At 38.6% G+C, this 19,777-nt stretch overlaps 1 long non-coding RNA gene across 1 annotated transcript; it reads left to right on the forward strand.

Moving 5' to 3' along the window:
- Positions 1–12,148: 12,148 nt before the first annotated feature.
- Positions 12,149–19,332, forward strand: LOC137091432 (uncharacterized). The gene is made up of 3 exons (XR_010908088.1): positions 12,149–12,233; positions 12,973–13,090; positions 18,128–19,332. It is a non-coding gene; the product is annotated as an uncharacterized lncRNA (long non-coding RNA).
- The last annotated feature ends 445 nt before the right edge of the window (positions 19,333–19,777 follow it).

A 19,777-nucleotide genomic window follows, 5' to 3' on the forward strand; every position in this document is an offset into this window, starting at 1 on the left:
GTTCACCCAAAAATTAAAAATTGATGTTTATCTGCTTACCCCCTAGTGCATCCAACACAGTAGGTGTGTTTGGTTCTTCAGTAGAACACAAATTAAGATTTTTAACTCCAACCGTTGCTGTGTGCCAGTCAAATAATCATGTGAATGGATAAGGCTCTATGAGAGCAAAACACACAAACAAAAATGCTTAGGCAACGTGCACAAAAACCCTGCTGCTCCTGACGACACATTGATTTGTTAAGACACGAACCGATCGGTTTCTGTGAGAAACTCAACAGTATTTATGTAATTTTTTTTTACCTCATATCCCGACGAGTCTCATCAAGTTTTCCCATAGGCTATTTCTTCCGTCTGGTAAGGTCAAGATGGTGCGATCATATATATATATATATATATATATATATATATATATATATATATATATATATATATATATATATATATATATATATATATGCCTCATTAGTGCCGGCACGGATCGGCCGAATGAGGATTCTACATAATATATATCTATGATCACACCAGCTTGACCTCACCAGACGGAAGTAATAGCCTATGGGAAAACTTGATGAGACTCGTTGGGATATGAGGTAAAACAAATAAATAACATAGTGTTGTGTTTCTCACAGAAACCGATCGGTTTGTGTCTTAAGAAATCAATGTGTCGTCAGGAGCAGCAGGGTTTTTTATGCACATTGTCTAAGCATGTTTTTTTTGTTTGTTTTGCTCTCATAGAATTGTTACCTATTCACCCCATTATATGACTGGCGCAGCAACGGTTGGAGTTAAAAATCTTCATTTGTGTTCTACTGAAGAAACAAACACACCTACATGTTGGATGCACTGGGCTAAGCAGATCAACATCTAATTTTCATTTGGGTGAACTAACCCTTTAAGGCAGGGGTCCCCAATCTCGGTCCTGGAGGGCCACTGTTCTGCACAGTTTAAATCCAATCCCAATCAAACACACCTGAAACAGCTAATCAATGCCTATAAAATTAAACATGACAGTGCCATGTTTAAACACACCTCTGAATGAATTCAAGTGTGCTTGCGGCTTCTGCTGGATATTGCAAGTTGAAGACATAGTAGGCAGCGAAGACTGCTGCCAATCCATGCAGGAGGTTGCTGTGGGGCCCCATCACACATGTTCCTTCCATGGACATAATCCATGTGTCTGCGCCGCGCAGTATCTCTCCTGAAACCCATTAACAATATAACTAAAAGCTGCACAACACACTATTGCCACCTAACATGAATTCATGTTCAAGTGGAGAAAGACTTACACAGATCCACTTGAACATTATCTCCTTTGACCACCGCACCCTCCATCAACAACTCAAAGACATTTAAAAAAATTACAGAATTAACTTCTACAAAATTAGGGAAGATTATACGAAAAAAAAGGAAGAAAAAATATTATATATATATATACGATAATGTTATAAAAAATGTTCTTGATAAATGTTTTAACAGTTATAAGAAAAGAGCAAACATAAGCTACCTTTATAAACTACGTTAACGTTAACTCACTGACAGGAGGCAGACGAGACGATCTTCTCAGAAGTCAAAGCCCGCCATAAAAAAAAAAAACCTTTCCACAGACCACCGGACTTTCAGCAAGTGCAAAAAAAATGAGAAGACACCTAATGATAACTACACACTTGAAAATATTTTTTCTAAGATGAACGTGCACAGTTCAGTTTAAGATTTGGCACTTTATCGTATTACAAACTGACAGGAGCTAGCCGCTATGTTCGGCAAAACAGCAAAACGGACAAAAAATATATTTATACAAATATATACAATAATGTTATAAAATCTGTTCTTGATATATGCTTTAACAGTTATAAGAAAAGAGCAAACATAAGCTACCTTTTTAAACTAACTCACTGACAGGAGGCAGACGAGACGTTCTTCTCAAAGTCAAAGCCCGCTATAAAAAAACTTTCCACAGACCACCGGACTTTCAGCACGTGCAAAAAAAAAAAAAAAAGACACCTTTTATGATTACTACACTTAGAAATAATTTTTCTAAGATGAACGTGCGCAGTTCAGTTTAAGGGACTTTATCGTTAGCTAGATTACAAACAGAATGACTGGAGCTAGCAAGCTATGTTCGGCAAAACAGCGAAACGGACAAAAAAAAAAAAAAAAAAAAAAAAAAAATAATAAAATATATATATATATATATATATATATATATATATATATATATATATATATATATATATATAATTATATATATTTATTATAATAATTAATTAATAATTATATATATACAATAATGTTATAAAATCTGTTCTTGATATATGCTTTAACAGTTATAAGAAAAGAGCAAACAGCTACCTTTTTAAACTAACTCACTGACAGGAGGCAGACGTGACAATCTTCTCAGAGGTCAAGCGCGTAATAAAAATCTTTCCACAGCACAGACCACCGTAGATCCAAAGTTTGGATCATTTTACAGACTCGGATCTTTGAATCTCCTTAAGCAAAATTAACGAACTAATCATTTTGAGTTGAATCATGCGAGTTGAGCTAACGTTATAGAGATCTAACGTTACTATAGCTAATGTTACTGAAATATACCAAACGAAAAATAAGAAAAGAGCAAACATAAGCTAACGTTACCTTTATAAACTAACTCACTGACAGGAGGCAGACGTGACGTTCTTCTCAGAAGTCAAGCGCGCCATAAAAAAAACTTTCCACAGAACACCGTAGATCCAAAGTTTGGATCATTTTACAGATCGGGTCTTTGAATCTCCTTCAGCAAAAAAAAGAACAAACTAATCATTTTGAGTTTAATGATGAGAGTTGAGCTAACGTTATAGAGAACTGACGTTACTCTAGCTAATGTTACTGAAATATACCAAACGAAAAATTGTGAATATTTCGTACCTGGATGTGGTAACTTTTCCCGGATGGTTTGAGTAAAGACGCCGCTTCACCGCAGTCGGTTCGTGGTGTTTTTTACCGGGAGTGTCAAGTCACTGAGATGTCACTGAAAAATACCAAACGAAACAATCACCACTCACTCATATCACCAGTATTAATATATCCATGGACTTATAAAAATAGATTTCATGTTAACGTTCCATACCTGAGATGTGTTCCTTCCAAAAATGTTTGATTCGGGTGCATTGGCCGCCACAGTGCCGCGCAATTTCAAAATTCAAATAGTAGGAATCCCACAATGCTATGCGGTGGCTGTAAAATAATGCTTTTACAGTGTAGTTACAACAAAATTACAAGACTGTCCATAAATTTCCCATCATGCATTTGCATTTACAATAAAAAAATGAATACAATAAGTTGTTGTAAAATTTACTGTAAAAATTACATCAATTGCTAACAGTGTAGCATAGCAAATAGAAAGGGTATAATGAAAAATACTGGGGGTATACAACACAAAATTTAATTATTCTTTGCCATGCCCCAACCTCACTACAAACATATTAAAAAATAATATGAATTTACTTGCGCACCAATTGTTAACACTTGTTTATAGATTATACGGTATCATGAATACAAGTGTATTTTGTCTAGCATGTTTTTTTTCAACTTGATTTTAATTAGTTATTTTTTTACATTCATTATTATTATACCTTTATTTAACCAGAAAAGACTCATTGAGATTAAAAATCTCTTTTCCAAGAGCGTCCTGGCCAAGAGAGGCAGCAGCACATTTAACAAGGTTTCAGACATAAAAACATATAACATATGACATCTACATATTACAGTTTGTACAATTAATAAATAATTATAAAGTCATAAGAAATCAGAAATCATAAGAAATCATTGAAGTTTACATACCTTAGTCTGGGGCCATTTTTGTGGATTTCCGCCTGGATTTGGCCTACCCAAATTGAAAGGCTTCCCATACCCACATACAGTGGTATAAATACACAATTTTGGTGTCATTTTACAGGAAACCCTTTGAAGTTACATAAAACACTGCTTAACATGACAGAAATGTAAGTATATGCTGTCTGAGCTGTTATAAATTCCGCTTTGAAAGAGTGTAACTCAGCCCCTGTGTGCTCTAGCACCCTGCAGACAGTTTTGGCTGTTTCAACTAGATGGCAGCAAAAACTAAAAAAAAAAAAAAATATATATATATATATATATATATATATATATATATATATATATATATATATATATATATATATATATATATATATATATATATATATATATATATATTGTCTGTATCATGTTGTAAGCAAGACTTATTCAAATGGATCTGATATATATGACTAAATTGTTTATTTTTATTAATCCCATTTAATATGTCATATTTAATACCATATATTTTTACTGGAAAAAGACAAATTAAGAATTGTTTTTTTTTTTTTTTCAGTGACTGTTTAAACCGTTTTTAAGGGGTGGAGATTAGCAAAGGTTAGTTGCTACATGAACCCTGAAGACTGGCAACATGTTTTGCTTTGGAGAGAAAAGGAATGAAGGTTAGTCGCAGCAAGACAGAATACATGTGTGTGAATGAGAGAGATCCAAGTGGAACAGTGAGGTTACAGGAAGAAGAGGTAAAGTCAGGTCTGTTGTGTGACAAGTGTACCAGCAAGAATGAAAGGAAAGGTGTACAGGACAGTAGTGAGACCAGCGATGCTGTATGGTTTGGAGACAGTTGCACTGAGGAACAGACAGTAGGAAGAGCTAGAGGTAGAAGAGCTGAAGATGTTGAGATGTTCTCTTTGGGAGTGACGAGGATGGATAGGATCAGGAATGAGTACATCAGAGGGACAGCACATGTGAGATGGAGACAAAGTTAGAGAGGCCAGGTTGAGATGGTTTGGACATGTTCAGAGGAGGGAGAGTGAATATATCGGTAAAAGGATGCTGAGGTTAGAGCTGTCAGGCAGGAGAGCAAGCGGATGTGGGCCACTTCAGGCAATGATGCGGCACTGCAGGCCTTCTTATGGCCCGGATAAAATGTATGTGAGCCTGATGTGGCCCACAAGTAAAATGGCAAATATGGCCCAAATATTTTAAATCACATGTGGGCCTTTTTAGGCAAAGATGCGGCACTCATGGCAATGTGTAATCTGAATATGAGCCTAAAGTGGCCCATATGATAATTAATGAATATGGCCCAAATATCACAAACCGAATGTGGGCCTCCTATGGGAAAAATCTGGCAAAACCGACAATGACTAATCTGGGTGTAAACCAAATATGGCCCGCATATGTTGCAGCAAATGTGGCCCAGTTATGTTATAACATATCTGGGCCAGTTTTGGCACATATGAGGGACAGTAATCACTGGCAAATCTGAATGTGAACCTAAAGTGGCCCACACTTGGCAAAGAAAATAAGGCCCGGATACTTTACATCAAATTTGGGCCACATTTGGCAAATATATGGCAAAGTCAGCACTCGCTAACCAGGGTGTGAGCCTAAACTGGCCCACACATAGTGCAGCAAATAAGGCCCAATTATGTTAAAACATATCTGGGCCATTTTTGGCAAAGGTGAGGGACAGTAGTCACTGGCGAATCTGAATATGAACCTAAAGTGGGCCACACATGGAATTTGCAAATATGGCCTGGATACATTATACAAAATTTGGGCCACATTTGGCAAATGTATGGCAAAGTCAGCACTGGCTAACCAGGGTGTAAACCGTAACTGGCCCACATATAATGCAGCAAATGCGGCCCAATTAAGTTAAAAACACCTGGCCCAGTTTTGGCAAAGATGAGGGACATTGATCACTGACGAATCTGAATGTGAACCTATTGTGGCCCACACATGGCAGAGCAAATATGGGCCGAATACATCACAGCAAATTTGGGCCACATTTGGAAAATGTATGGCAAAGTCAGCACTGGCTAACCAGGGAGTGAACCTAAACTGGCCCACATTAAGTGCAGCAAATGAGGCCCAATTATGTTAAAACATATCTGGGCCAGTTTTGGCAAAGGTGAGGGACAGTAATCACGAACAAATCTGAATGTGAACCTAAGGTGGCCCACACATGGTATAGCAAATATGGCCCGAATACATTACATCAAATTTGGGCCACATTTGGCAAATATATGGCAAAGCCAGCACTGGCTAACCAGGGTGTACACCTAAACTGGCCCACATTGAGTGCAGCAGATGAGGCCCAATTATGGTAAAACCTATCTGGGCCAGTTTTGGCAAAGGTGAGGAATAGTAATCACTTTCAAATCTGAATGTGAACCTAAAGTGGGCCACATATGGCATAGCAAATATGGCTCGAACACATTACACCAAATTTGGGCCACATTTGGCAAATTTATGGCAAAGTCAGCACTGGCCAACCAGGGTGTGAACCTAAACTGGCCCACATATAATGCAACAAATGTGGACCAGTTTTCTTAAAAAATATTTGGGCCAGTTTTGGCAAAGATTAGGGACAGTAATCACTAACCAATCTGAATGTGAACCTAAAGTAGCCCACACATGGCATAGCAAATATGGCCTGAATACATTACATCAAATTTGGGCCACATTTGGCAAATATATGGCAAAGTCAATACTGGCTAACCAGAATGTGAGCCTAAACTGGCCCACATATAATGCAGCAAATGTGGCCCAGTTTTGCTTAAAAACATATCTAGGCCAGTTTTGGCAAAGGTGAGGGATAGAAATCACTCGCAAATCTGAATATAAACCTAAAGTGGGCCACACATGGCATAGCAAATATGGGCCGAATACATTACACCAAATTTGGGCCACATTTGGAAAATATATGGCAAAGTCAACACTGGCCAACCAGGGCTTGAACCTAAACTGGCCCACATTAAGTGCTGCAAATGTGGCCCAATTATGTTAAAACATATCTGGGCCAGTTTTGGCAAAGGTGAGGGATAGAAATCACTCGCAAATCTGAATTTGAACCTAAAGTGGCCCAGACATGGCATAGCAAATATGGCCCGAATACATTACACCCAATTTGGGCCACATTTGGAAAATATATGGCAAAGTCAACACTGGCCAACCAGGGCTTGAACCTAAACTGGCCCACATTAAGTGCTGCAAATGTGGCCCAATTATGTTAAAACATATCTGGGCCAGTTTTGGCAAAGGTGAGGGATAGCAATCACTCGCAAATCTGAATATGAACCTAAAGTGGGCCACACATGACATAGCAAATATGGCCCGAATACATTACATCAAATTTGGGCCACATTTGGCAAAAGTACAGCAAAGTCAGCACTGGCTAACCAGGATGTGAGCCTAAACTGGCCCACATTAAGTGCTGCAAATGTGGCCCAATTATGTTAAAACATATCTGGGCCAGTTTTGGTAAAGGTGAGGGATAGAAATCCCTCGCAAATCTGAATATGAACCTAAAGTGGGCCACACATGGCATAGCAAATATGGCCCGAATACATTACACCAAATTTGGGCCACATTTGGCAAAAGTACAGCAAAGTCAGCACTGGCTAACCAGGATGTGAGCCTAAACTGGCCCACATATAATGCAGCAAATGTGGCCCAGTTTTCTTAAAACAATATCTGGGCCAGTTTTGGCAAAGGTGAGGGATAGAAATCACTCGCAAATCTGAATATGAACCTAAAGTGGGCCACACATGGCATAGCAAATATGGCCCGAATACATTACACCAAATTTGGGCCACATTTGGCAAAAGTACAGCAAAGTCAGCACTGGCTAACCAGGATGTGAGCCTAAACTGGCCCACATATAATGCAGCAAATGTGGCCCAGTTTTCTTAAAAAAATATCTGGGCCAGTTTTGGCAAAGGTGAGGGATAGAAATCACTCGCAAATCTGAATATGAACCTAAAGTGGGCCACACATGGCATAGCAAATATGGCCTGAATACATTACACCAAATTTGGGCCACATTTGGCAAAAGTACAGCAATATCAGCACTGGCTAACCAGGATGTGAGCCTAAACTGGCCCACATATAATGCAGCAAATGTGGCCCAGTTTTCTTATAAACATATCTGGGCCAGTTTTGGAGAAGGTGAGGGACAGTAATCACTAACAAATCTGAATGTGAACCTATGGTGGCCCTGACATGGCATAGCAAATATGGGCCGAATACATTACACCAAATTTGGGCCAGATTTGGAAAATTTATGGCAAAGTCAACACTGGCTAACCAGGGTGTAAACCTAAACTGGCCCACATTAAGTGCTGCAAATGTGGCCCAATTATGTTAAAACATAACTGGGCCAGTTTTGGCAAAGGTGAGGGACAGTAATTAATGGTGAATCTGAATTTGAACCTATGGTGGCCCAGACATGGCATAGCAAATATGGCCCGAATACATAACACCAAATTTGGGCCACATTTGGAAAATATATGGCAAAGTCAACACTGGCCAACCAGGGCTTGAACCTAAACTGGCCCACATTAAGTGCTGCAAATGTGGCCCAATTATGTTAAAACATATCTGGGCCAGTTTTGGCAAAGGTGAGGGATAGAAATCACTCGCAAATCTGAATATGAACCTAAAGCGGGCCACACATGGCATAGCAAATATGGCCCGAATACATTACACCAAATTTGGGCCACATTTGGCAAAAGTACAGCAAAGTCAGCACTGGCTAACCAGGATGTGAGCCTAAACTGGCCCACATATAATGCAGCAAATGTGGCCCAGTTTTCTTAAAAACATATCTGGGCCAGTTTTGGAGAAGATGAGGGACAGTAATCACTAACAAATCTGAATGTGAACCTATGGTGGCCCACACATGGCATAGCAAATATGGGCCGAATACATTACACCAAATTTGGGCCAGATTTGGAAAATATATGGCAAAGTCAACACTGGCTAACCAGGGTGTAAACTTAAACTGGCCCACATTAAGTGCTGCAAATGAGGCCCAATTATGTTAAAACATATCTGGGCCAGTTTTGGCAAAGGTGAGGGACAGAAATCACTTGCAAATCTGAATATGAACCTAAAGTGGGCCACACATGGCATAGCAAATATGGCCCGAATACATTACACCAAATTTGGGCCACATTTGGCAAAAGTACAGTAAAGTCAGCACTGGCTAACCAGGGTGTGAACCTAAACTGGCCCACATATAATGCAGCAAATATGGTCCAGTTTTCTTAAAAACATATCCAGGCCAGTTTTGGCAAAGGTGAGGGACAGTAATCCCTCGTGAATCTGAATATGAACCTAAAGTGGCCCATACATGGCATAGCAAATATGGCCTGCACATAATACACCAACTTTGGGCAACATTTGGCAAAAGTACGCCAAAGTCAGCTCTGGCTAACCAGAGCGTGAGCCTAAACTGGCCCACATATTATGCAGCAAATGTGGCCCAGTTTTATTAAAGAAATATCTGGGCCAGTTTTGGCCAATAGGGACAGTAAATCTGATTGTGACCCTAAAGTGGCCCAGACATGGCATAGCCAATATGGCCAGAATACATTACACCAAATTTAGGCCACATTTGGCAAATATATGGCAAAGTCAGCACTGGCTAACCAGGCTGTAAACCTAAACTGGCCCATAAATAGTGCAGCAAATGAGGCCCAATTATGTTAAAACATATCTGGGGCAGTTTTGGCCAAGGTGAGGGACACTAATCACTGGCAAATCTGAATGTGAACCTAAAGTGGCCCAGACATGGCATAGCAAATATGGCCCGAATACATTACAGCAAATTTGGGCCACATTTGGTAAATGTACAGCAAAGTCAGCAGTGGCTAACCAGGGTGTAAGCCTGTTAATAGTTAATAACATTTACAGCCATGTTTGCCAAATATACAGTACAGTTGACATGTAGCCTGACAAGCCAGACCCACATCAAGATGTTTGGTCTGGAAACTCATCATTGACAGCTCAATCAGAGGGGCGGATAAATGGCTGTCTGTCAAACTCCCTCTGCACGCGATAGGATAGCGCTACAACTAACCAGAGCAACGAAGGTGAAGCAGAGCTCGTTGATAGATTAAACATTCGCCGTATCCGATCGGCTAAACTCCGAACACATCATCCCTTCTTAAGAATGACTTCAGTGCTGTTCTTTGTTCTTTTCTCAGAGAAAAGCTTAACTCCAAGTCTTCCAGAGTCGTGGTCAAAGCTGATTCGAAAGACCGCCGTTCGCCAGCTTCTGTGTTTACTAGAAGCACGCAAACGCAACTCTGGCGTCATTATTTTAAGCCCCGCCCACCAACTCTATACAAGATGTGATTGGCCTGACCAGAGTTTGGCGTTTACAGCTCAGAAGGGTATTGAGAGTTGCTAGACGACACTCGCGGCAGATTAGATTTGCTGCCGCTAGGGTGTGTCTAGATTTCTAGGCTAGTTGACATGGAAAATGTGCCATAAATATAATTACAGTTAATTTAGATGTATAGCTAAAAATGCCCACATTTGAAAATATGGCATAATACTTTGTAACGAAATTGGGCTATATTTGATAGGATGCAACTCTTAATTGTACAGTTTAATCTGGACAAAAAGACTATATCAGTTTTGGATTGGCCTGCCTTGTGATAAAAAAAGTACATAACTTTAATTGTGTGTGTGTGTCTGTGTGTGTGTGTGTGTGAGGTGTGTGTGTGTGGGCATGTTTTTGTTAAATATCAGGACACTGATTAAATGTGTATTATGACATGGGTATGACACATGTGGGAGAGAGTGAAATATGAGGACATTACCCATGACCCCATTTTTCAAAATGCTTATAAATCACACAGGATGAGTTTTTTGTTGTTGTTGAGAAAATAAAAAATGCAGAATGTTTCCTGTGATGGGTAGGTTTAGGGGCAATGTGTGTGTGTACTTGTTTATAATTTATTGTAGGGACCAAACAATGTAATATAAACCTGAGATCACCAGCCAGCGGTCCCCACAATGTAAACGGATTCATAAACATACTATGTTTTTTGAAAATGTAAAACTGCAGCATGTTTCCTGTGATTAGGGGTAGGGGCAGTGTAGGGGGATATAATGTACAGTGTAAAATCCATTACGCTTATGGAAAGTCCCCACAATTCACAAAAAAAACAATGTGTGTGTGTGTGGTCTAGGTAAACCCTATGTTATGGGGACACAAAAATGGCAATATTTGAAATCCTTGTCCATGTGGGGATGTTTTTGGTCTCTGTGAAGAAAACTAAATTAAAAATTATGCTTTTTGAAATTTTAAAAAAAAGTTTAGATTTCTCTGTGAAGGGTAGAAGTTTTAGGGGTAGGTTTAGTGTAGGGTGATACAATATACAGTTTTTACAGTATAAAAATCATGTTTGTGTGTATACTGTGTACACACAGACAGCTACAGGTTGAAAATATGTGTGTGTGTGTGTGTGTGTGTGTGCGTGTGCGTGTGCGTGTGCGTGTGTGTGTGTGTGTGTGTGTGTGTGTGTGTGTGTGTGTGTCTGATTATGAATTGTTTGCAACAGGTCAAATTTGTGAACTGTTTTTAATGGTCCTGACTTGAATATTTGGCTGAGATACATTTTGAGTTGCTGTATGTGAAAATCTTTGTCATGATTTTAAGTAGGACATATTCCTGGGTCAACATATGTATATATTTATCCTGGAACACAATTCCTGTCATGAAACATAGTCCTAACCCCCTAACCCTAACCTAACCCAGAGGGAAATGATAGGTAAATAACTAGCACCAAACCCTGCATTTAAACATAAACTTGACATAAACTTTAAGCTTGTCACTGAAATATGATTTGTTGATTGGAATGCAGGATTAACAATTTTATAAATATCCAGAAACAGTCTTGTTGAAATCACATTCACCTGTAAATGTATGGAACTGTAAGGCAGTGTCATTATAAACCGCTTCAAGTGACCCTGATATTCTAAATTATTATAAATAAAATACTCAATTTGTCTTTCATTTTTGCTAAATATTGACTTAAATATTGAATATTATCTGTATCATTTATGTCCTGTCCTATAACCTGTCAGTATATTAATTGAGATATGCATTTAAGAGTAGGCTAAATGAATGACAAATCAGCAAAACCTGCTATGAGAACATTTTATTGTTATTTTGAAGGCAAATTTTTTCAACCCTTTTTTTTTGTTATGCTTTCATTACAAAAAACATTTTTTATCCCTTGCTAGAATATATATATTTAAAATCAACTGGTTCGAGTTCCTATTTCCGGCCCTTTAAATTTAAAAAATAGCCGCGGAAAAGGCGCCCAAAAGACGGAGCTGCAGAGGAGGATTTTTGTTTGGAGATTTGACGGTGGAAAACGGCAAAGAAAGTTAAGGTAAGATTTAATAAAAAAAATATTGCTTCGTTTTAGGGATTGCTTCGTTATATTCAGTTGGAGTAACTTACTGCATGTTATGTGATATTAAAACGTTAGCTAATGAAAGCTACAATTGTTAGCTATCAAACATTAGTTATTTTGTCAATTCAAAACTTTTGCCATTACCTGAAGGATTTTGTAAGTGACATAACGTTAGCAATTCAAGTTGATTATCGTTAGTTCACCTCTCTTTCATACATTTGTCACGTGATTTTTGATAATTACTAACTGCTAAATAAATGGTGATAAAATATTAATATCTGTCTGTTTCATTGCTGTACTAACGTTAGTCTATGCGGCTCTCACGTGACAAAAGTATGAACAAGGCCTAACGTTACCAGAATAACCTAAATGAATCATCTGTTTCTCATAATTTGTTATTTTGCCTGCAATATGTATAGTTTTTATTATCATTATTTTATTATTTATTTTAAATATGAAGTTGTTATCAAAGTTTGCGCTACTTGAGGTGATTGCTAAATGATTTAAAGATCCAAGTCAGTAAAATTATCTGATCTTCCCATCACTAACGTTACAAAGAAGTCCTTCGAACTGAAAATCACATTGTCTTCTGCTGAAAAAAAAGCATAGACCAGCATGATTTCACTTTCACTCACTGTATACCAACCTGCAGTCAGTTCTGTAGTTCTGTGTACTTAAATTTGACATTAAACTGCACTAACTAGTTGTATTACAGAAACAACAGGATCACAGAGCAAGCGAGTAAGCTGTAGAATCCCACTTCAACAGATGGCTTCAAATTGCAAGTGAGACAGAGGGAGAAGAGAAAAGGAGTAACGAAAATGGACACGCAAGTAATTTACACGGTCTATTTTGCTAATTGTTTGTAATCATTTGGAGTAAATCCGGGACTACACTTCACTTCACTTGTTAGGTCTATCTCATCTATTTCATCTTTGTTAATAAAAATTAGAAGAAATATGCAATAAAAAACAGTAATAGAAACTATATATATATATATATATATATATATATATATATATATATATATTAGGGATGCAACAATACAGTTAGTCCACGGTTCAATACATAACCTTACTTTGGTTTTTAACCATGGTTTTCCGGTTCGGGGTTTTTTTTTTTGTGCTCTTCTATTCTTAGGTGACAGGAACAGAAAAAGGTTAAGGAGAAAATGGTTTTTATTGCAATACTCTTTCTTTATTTTACTTAAAAGACTTGAAAACCCTTACTTAAACTTAAAACTTTACATAAAAAAAATGTATACACATTCCCAGTGTATTGTATTAAATAAAATAAATATATATAAAGATTTACAGTGGCAGCTCAGAGATGTACAGTAGCATTTAAGTATGAAATTGAATGAATAAATGTAGAGTATAAACGTAAATGCGGGTAAACACCCTTAACTTTAGTGCATATGATTGGATATTTGCTCAAATCAGCGCATAGACTCAGGCAAACCATTAAAAAAAGAGCAGAATAAATAAAGAGGAATATTCAAGGGGTAATCTAGCGCTCGGAAAGCGTTCCACCCATAGGGTGTTTAAATATTTTCTCCCGTTGCTTTTGGCTCACTATGGGCTTCTCCCGATTCTTCTCCCTTGACTTGATCAGACCATTGCTAACCAAGCCATCACCGGCTGTTAGCATCCAATTGACTCCCATTCATTTTTGCGTCTCTTTGACAGTGAATAACTTTACATCAGAGGCGTTTAAAGACTCCATTTGTCCATTGTTTATTTCTAAAGAAACTCGACAATGCATAAAAGGCTCCATTACCTTGTATCTTACACTATCGCCCCGCAGAAGCTGTTTTTGTAAAAATAGGCTAACTATTGCGTCATAACCAACGCGACTCTGTCGCACAGTTGAGAAATTACCGTATAGACCAGAGGAGACGCTCGCAGGCAATCTTTTACTGTCTATGAGACAGTCAGGGGGACGAGGAGACATAAAGTCTGATAAAGTCAAGGGGGAAGAATGGGGAGAAGCCCATAGTGAGCCAAAAGCAACGGGAGAAAATATTTAAACAACGTGATTCAGATTTCACTTTCCACAACTACTAGAAGACTTACAGCTGTCAGACAGGGGGCTCACGTCACGTCTACGTCGTCAAGCTCAGTCTGACCCTGCGCAGTTCGCTCAGCCATCAGGAAATGAGTGCTCCTTTACTGATCTCACTTTCCGCCATCGAAGTCAATGGGATAGCTCTGTCCATTTCTTTTACTGTCTATGGGAATATTTCAAACGGGGGGAAATGGAAATAATTAATTAAATGCAAAACCAGCGCATATTGAACCATGAATGCGTACCTAACGGTTCAATATTATATTGAGTATTGTGGCATCCCTAATATATATATATATATATATATATATATATATATATATATATATATATATATATATATATATATATATATATATATATATATATACAGCTCTGGAAAAAATTAAGAGACCACTGCAAAAAAAACTAGTCCTCAGAGTTGGGGAACATTGTCAGAGCAGAAGGAAGCATGTTTTCTTCTACACTCTAAACACGCTGGGTTACTAACAACCCAAGTTGGGTTGAAAATGGACAAACCCAGAAATTGGGTTGTTTGAACCCAGTGAATTGACCCTTTCAAACAACTCAATGTGTGGGTTTGTCCATTTTCAACCCAACTTGGGTTGTTATTAACCCAGCATTTTTTTGAGCGTAGGACAACCTTGTACGTGGTTTAATTCATGCGTCCTTCACAAAGACAAGTCTGCCCAATTCAAGCATTGCTGAAGCACTCCCAGATCATCACCGATCCTCCACCAAGTTTCACAGTGGGTGTGAGACACTGTGGCTTGTAGGCCTCTCCAGGCCTCCGTCTAACCATCAGAAGACCATGTGTTGGACAAAGCTGAAAATTGGACTCATCAGAGAAGATGACCATACTCCAGTCCTCTACAGTCCAATCCTTATGGTCTCTTGCAAACCTCAGCCTGGCTCTTCTTTGCTTCTCATTGATGAAGGGCTTTTTTCTACCTTTCCACAACTTCAGCCCGTTTCGAACTGTTCTCGCCGTGAACTTCACCCCAGCTGCCTTTTGCCATTCTTTTTGTAGGTCACCTGAGGTCATCCTATGGTTGTTGAGTGACATTCGAATGAGTTGGTGGTCATTCCAGTCAGTGTAGAGTCGTTTTCGCCCTCTGCCAGTCTGTAACTTTGTTGTCCCCAATGTCTGCTGCTTGACGTTGTTCTTATGAACCGCCATCTTTAAAATTTTAAGGATGGAAGCAACCCGACGCTCACTGTATCCCTATGCCAGTAAAGCCAGAATATACTTGTAGGCTTCCATACTTGTAGAGATGCTGATTTAAGAAAAAAATTGCAGTGGTCTCTTAATTTTTTTTTCTCCCAGAGCTGTATAGATATTGTAGTGTTTTACTTATCTAAACTTTTTAGGAAAGAAAAACAAATAATCAAATAAAATAAAAATCAATGTTTAGTCTTTAGTGTGTTTATTACAAATGAATTGTACATTATTAAAGCTACAAATGTAGTTCAGTTAAGAACAGTGAGTGATTACCTTTTTTCTTTTATTGTTTCATTAACATAAATATAAAGACCTAATTCACAGATCTAATATAATGTTACACATCATTTCCCCAACTGCTCCCCAAATGTTCACTTAAAACTGCATTAAGTTAGCCTGACAAGCCAGAGCCACATCAGGAAGTTAGCTCTGGGAACTCACCATTGACAGGGCTCAGTCCGAGGGGCGGGATAAACGGTTGTCTTTCAAACTACCTCTGCATGCGATAGGATAGCGCTACAACCAACCTTCTCGGAACCTTCTCTGCCGTCATTATGTTAAGCCCCGCCCACTGGCTCTACACACAATGTGTTTGGCCTGACCAGAGTTTGGTTTTTACAGCTCAGAAGTGTATTTAGAGTCATGGCAAATTAGATTTGCTGCCGCTAGGGTGCGTCTAGATTTGTAAAATAGCATTATGTAACATTTGCAGTAAGATATCCCAAAACCACTAGGCCAATACTACATATTTTGTTCAGTTGAGAACCTTCAATATCCCAAATGTTTCCAACTATTTGTAAATCGTGAGAAAATTGCTATTTTAACCAAGGAACCGGGACGTGTGAGGGCGTCGCCTAACGATGTCATCATATCTCTTAACCCTCGGTTTCTGGTTTTATTCTGCTGATGCGCTTTACTCCGACTGTAGTGTTAACAAGTGTCACAGCAGCCGCTGAGTGAACGCACAGAGTAACGTCATAACATAATTTAAAACTCACTCAAATGTGTTATATGATAAACAGAGCTGCGTTACCTCATACTCATTACCAGAAAAGCAGAAATAGTGCCGGCGACTATGGCATAATCAACGTTTTTCGCGCTGCTCGTGAGGCTTTTGTTGTTCATCTCATTAACAATCACTCCAGCAGCCTTGCTCAGCTCCACAACACTCGCTACTGCTCTGCTTCTGTACTTTAAGATGGAGGGGCAACATGACGACCGGCATTCGAACCCCTCACCCGTATGTATTTTCAATGGCATATTATAAACTTACGAGAATACTTTATTACTTGAAAGAAGTGCATTACATCACATTACATACATTAATGAGCACATATTTTTGAAAGAACTAAGTGTTTTTAGCTAAGAATAAACTAAAAAAGTTACACAGTGTAGCTTTAACACAGTGAACATTCTGTAGTAAACACAGACGTTCAAATGATTGCGGAACGTGCGAAAACAACATGAGAGTGAGTTAAAATTCTTGGATGAGCTAAACATTTACAGTTTGAGAGCGGCCATTTTGACACTTTCTTGCGATTAGAACTGTGATTGATTGCATTGATCATCTGAAATGCATGCACTGCTGGAATGACCCTCTTCAAAGTGAGAGCGCAAAACATTATTTAAAGTGGCACTCTCCAAAGTCAAAGCGCAAACACCATTTAAAGCGGCAATCCTTAGTAAAAGCGCAAACATAATTTAAATCACCAGATCACATTTAGTTTTAGTAGTATGATTATTCAAAGCAGTTTAGATGGTTCATTCTTATACTGCATTAATAGCAGGAACAGCAGGACATAGTGAGCATGAGCAATGCTGCCTGCATTGAAAGTGTGAGTTATTCGTGAGGGATTTTTGTTTTTTAATTTACAGAGTTTCAGTGACACTATTACATTAATAATCTCATTACATAGAATCATACAATGACAAAACATAATGTTAAATATAATTAATAATAATGCAATGGGGGAATATTTGTGGGTCCTGATAATAATACACAAATAATAATATAATAACAATAAAAAAGTACAAAATAAAAACAAAAACTTTATTTCGGCTTATCGGGATACATATCGTGTCGGGAGTTCAGTATCGAGATACATATTTAATCGTGACGAGTGTATCGTTAAACCCCTAAACGTTAATAATCACTCCCATGAACATGATTTCTGAGTCCTATCCCGATTTTTTTCCTACCGGCTGTGAGGTGAAGACCACATGTCCCAAGATCTTTCCCAAAACTGACCTGATTGTCGCTTGTGCAGATTAATATTAAGATCTGTTTGATCTTTCTGAATTGTAGAAATTAACCAAATGATACAAGGATCAGCAGTTGTTTCTGCACTGAAAGTAAATCCAGACACGATTAAAATCAACGTTTGGGAAGCCAAATTTTCAGTATTTTTTACACAAAATAATAAATCATGTCAATAAAACCCTAATTTTAGTGTTTAGGATGTTATAATCTATATACATAAAAGTGACATACACATTTTTATATAAATATGGCAGCGATAAGGTACAGTAATGGTTTTATTTGGTGTATTCTTTGCTAACAATCTTTCATTCTTATCCCGAGGTTACCATTGTCAGCTGGATCTGCTCCAAATCCAGATCAGATGGTGGACCTGCACCTAGACATCAACGCAGCCCTAAATGTCAATAGATAACATGTCAACTAGACAACTCCTAGAGACGGATCCCCTGTGAGGAACTTGCTAACAGCCATCAACACAGATCCTCTGTCCTCTGCACAGACCCCTAAGGCCAGCTTCAATGTCGGCATGTTGTATCCTGATCTTCAAGCTGGTGGATCTAGATGAAATATTCTGAATTATTGCAATCCATAGTCTGACTTGTAATGCAGCCTGAATCATATTCACACCATGTTCGTTGGCCAGAGACAACTGGTCCCCCGACTCAGCCTGGTTTCTACCAAGGGTTTTTTCTTCTCCATTTCTGTCACCTGATGGATTTTGGGTTCCTTGCCACTGTCGCCTTAGGCTTGCTTAGTTTGGGACGCTTAATATTCTACAATAGGGGTGGGCTATATACTGGTAGATATGATTAACTGGTAGAAATGTATCAACTGCTACTGATTTTGGACCATCATCTCTATCGGAGTTACGTTGCTGTTCTGCTTGTGTGGTAATGAAATCTTATCATCTGCCTGCATTTTTAAGCATTATGGTTAAAAAACAAGGGATTTTAAACTGCTAAAGTGCAGTAAGCAGTGAAAGACACCTCATTTGACGACATGTGCACGCTGTCAGAGAGACTGTTTCTAAGCACAATTTTTTTGTATCATTGGCAGCAAGAATTACAAAATGTCTATGGTATTTCTAATGTCTATATAATATTGATTTAATTGCACTGATGCTATTGGAGGAGAATTGAACTGCGCTGGATCATGTTTTCTGCAAAGCTGCTTTATAGCAAATTGAACTGATTTCATAATTGATGAACCTTACACAGTTATTGAACAGAACTGAATCAACACTGACCTGACTTCAGCTGTGACACTATTTTCATTTTAGGGCTGCTTTACTGCAGAATTTAACTCTGTTTGAATAATTAAATAATTATTTTCATGTTTATTCCTGTAAATCTGCTTTGAAACTTTATAAAGCATTAACAAAGAAAGGTAACTTGAATTGTGCAATGGCCTGATTGTGGACCAGATTTGGCAAACAGCATGTGGGCCACATGAGGATTGTGTAAAAGACCAACTGTGGCCCACATTAGGGTCAGTTCTGGTTTATATCGGCCAAAGCAAGGTATTAGATCTGGGCCGGACCTAGGCCAGAATTAAATTTAACTGTGAGCCATATGTGGGCCATTTCGGCTTCATGTGTTTTGTTCATGGCTGACATGTGGCATTGCTATGGCTTGATTGTGGCCCAAATCTGGCAAACAAGAGCGGACCGCCCAAGTGCTATTATTCCATGTGGTATGTGGGCCAGAGCAAGGTATTAGATCTGGGCCGGATCTAATACCTACACATGAAGCAGAACTGGCCCACATCTGGGCAACAGTTGTGGGCCAGTTCTGCTTCATGCGTTTTGTTCATGGCCGACATGCGGCGTTGCTATGGCTTGATTGCGGCCTAAATCTGACAAACAGGAGTGGACCGCCCAAGTGCCATCATTCCACGCGGGTAGTGGGCCAGATGAAAGTGTCAAGTGTGGGCCGGATCTGGGCCAGAGCAATTTTGCTATCTGGGCCAGAT

This window comes from Pseudorasbora parva, chromosome 10, assembly GCF_024679245.1.
Source record: "Pseudorasbora parva isolate DD20220531a chromosome 10, ASM2467924v1, whole genome shotgun sequence".
NCBI classification, from domain to species: Eukaryota; Metazoa; Chordata; class Actinopteri; order Cypriniformes; family Gobionidae; genus Pseudorasbora; species Pseudorasbora parva.